This window comes from Triticum dicoccoides, chromosome 6A (assembly GCF_002162155.2).
Source record: "Triticum dicoccoides isolate Atlit2015 ecotype Zavitan chromosome 6A, WEW_v2.0, whole genome shotgun sequence".
In the NCBI taxonomy this organism is placed as follows: Eukaryota; Viridiplantae; Streptophyta; class Magnoliopsida; order Poales; family Poaceae; genus Triticum; species Triticum dicoccoides.
This window is the reverse complement of record NC_041390.1, coordinates 209,542,538-209,545,066: the sequence shown is the minus strand read 5'-3', so window position 1 is coordinate 209,545,066 and position 2,529 is coordinate 209,542,538. Positions and strand designations below refer to the sequence as shown.

Here is a 2,529-nt window from a genome sequence, read left to right as displayed (position 1 = left end):
CTCCTCTATTTTTTTGCACAAATTCTTTTTTGTCTATGCCTAGAAGGTGTTTGATGAAAGTTCAGCAACATCTGAGCATGCTCACCTCCAGTTCGCCAACAACCAGAATTTAAAGAAAACAAGAACATCGAGTGTGCACTACTGATGCCATCATGGAAAACTCACTGCTCTTGTTTAATTTTATTTATGTAGTCAACATTTTGGTCAAATGATTCTCACGTGTTAACAAATTGTACTCACATAAAACTGAGTATTGGTCTAAGGAGCTGGAGGCAAAACAAGAATTAATGTTCCTTTATTTATTTAGAGCTTATGTTCAGATCATTGACATTTGCATATCCCCTATTTGTAGTATCATTTTGTGTCTCGTGTTATGCCTGTAATTAAGTGCAGTCGTGCCTTCTTATAATGCCTTGCACTTTCGGGTGTGTGGATGTCAATGTCTACTATTTGTCAATCACCCATCGAAGTAAGATCATATGATTTTTCTACAGCCCTGATTTTACCTTAGCTAAGATTATATAACCATCAACTTGGTCAAGATTGCTCGTGTGTGTGTCATCTTATGTTTTGTTTCAACGGTCGAATACCCATACGCCATCGAAGTTAGTGCGTGATGTGCCTACTTCTATTAGGAAAGCAGAGAGGATGTGATTGTTTTATTTTTCTAAAATAGGTAATGTGGCAACTAGCATGGCTTCTGCTATGTTGATTTAGATCTTGCTTGGGTACTGGTTACCTTAAGTAATGCTCCCTCCGTCCTAAATAAGTGTCGTGTCTTTAGTTCAAATTTATTAAAATTTAAACTAAAGCCACGACACTTATTTTGGGACGGAGGGAGTAGTTGAAATACATTGCAGAGAGTAAACAGAGCATGCGTATAAAGGTTGGTTAGGTCAACTTTGTTATTGATTTACACAGAATTGAATTTGTTGATATGGTGATAGGGTCTGCCATGTACATGGTTGTTGATTAAATTTTTGTATAAACTTCTACCAATATGTTCTATTATAAACTCACTAATTTATCTGTTAGACCGGCAGTGGAGGAGCAGCAGCGGCCAACGGCAGATCGGCGTGTCATGGGAGCAGACACGGCGGCCGTCACGGGCAGAGCAGAGCGAAGTTGGCATGGCGGCTAGGCGGTTGTCCGGACTGGATCCCGCCATCACCACCAGCCACCGCCTCGTTTGTCCGTGTCCATCTCGGCGAAACCAAGGGTCTGCCTCGTGTCCTGCGAGGTGACACTCCACCGCCACCGCTCTGCTGCTTCCGCCCTACGCTTCGCTCCCTCCGGTGCCATCCTCACCTCCGACAAAAAGGACCTCTTGGACGTCATTGCACATGCTGGCCTCTTCCGACCCCGTGGCCACCGTGATCAGGTTTGGATATGGTTTCATGCCTCTTTATGACCCCATTCATCGCTGTGGCCCAATAACTCTAATTTGGGGATTGCTTGCTGCAGGTAATTGATTTTGTGTTCCTGGGTTCGGGTAAGAAGCTAGTGACCTGCTCCAAGGACAAGGTTATCTGGGTTTGGGACCTCGACACACAACACTGCCTTCAAATTGTAAGGTGTCCATCACATCAAGATATGGTCGATGGATGTTGATTCTAGCGAGAAGTTTTTGATGTCTGTCTCGGCCGATCAAGAGCTGTGGGTGTTCAAAATCAGGCAATCAGCTGAACAGGGTGAAGATTGGAACAAATGGGATGCACTTCAGCATTGATCTATTGTGATTCCTTTTCCCCTTTAATAACGTGTACGTATAGGGTAGTCAAGCGCCACAGGATATCATCCTTTGTTGTGGATGAGAGTGGGATGATCAATCGGATTGCCGGGGTAGTACAACATTGAGTCATTGGCAGTTGGGCTCAACAAGGACAAGGCGTTGTTCACCATAGGGGTATTAGGAACAGAGAAAATACTCACACAAGGCATGGAGCAGCTACAAACTTGTTAATGTTATACACGTCAGCATTTTCTTCTTCCAGTATCCCGTGAATATTAAAAATGTTTGCTAACTAATAGTCATCACAGTATCTGATATTCGTAGTTTTATATATCAATTGACAGGTTGATGATTTGTCAAAGGAATTTTATTGCAAATTCCTGTAGGCCTGAAAATGCACACTATCATAACAGAGTAATGTGCAAGTACACAATGTCATAGTAGAAAAATAGAATTTTGACTGATTATTTAACATCACTGTGAGCTTTCCTTTAAATCTGTGCCTTTTGATTTACCCCTGCTATTGTATAAGTATGTGTAGGTTGATTTTGCTTATTGTGTGTTTTATACAGCGAGCAGCTTCCCTTGCGCCGTCATCCATCCACCAACAAGCCCATGACCATGCATCAGGTCATAAAAAAATTCAAAAATTATTTCTTATCAATATGTTTCAAATATGCTTCAGTTCTAAATTTGTTCCCTTTTCCCTTCATTTTTCCAAGAACGGTACTGTTCGGCATTAGTAGATACTTCTACTAAGGGACAGGCATGTATGATAGGTTAATTTCACTTTTTTT

The 2,529-nt window shown here is 41.7% G+C and overlaps 1 long non-coding RNA gene across 1 annotated transcript in view; it reads left to right on the top strand.

Annotated features, from left to right (window-relative positions):
- Positions 1-2,529, top strand: part of LOC119316616 — a 3,902-nt gene that overhangs the window by 605 nt on the left and 768 nt on the right. The window contains exons 2-3 of the long non-coding RNA XR_005153112.1: positions 1,036-1,381; positions 1,465-2,362. This is a non-coding gene — a long non-coding RNA (uncharacterized LOC119316616). The remainder of the gene's footprint in view (positions 1-1,035; positions 1,382-1,464; positions 2,363-2,529) is intronic.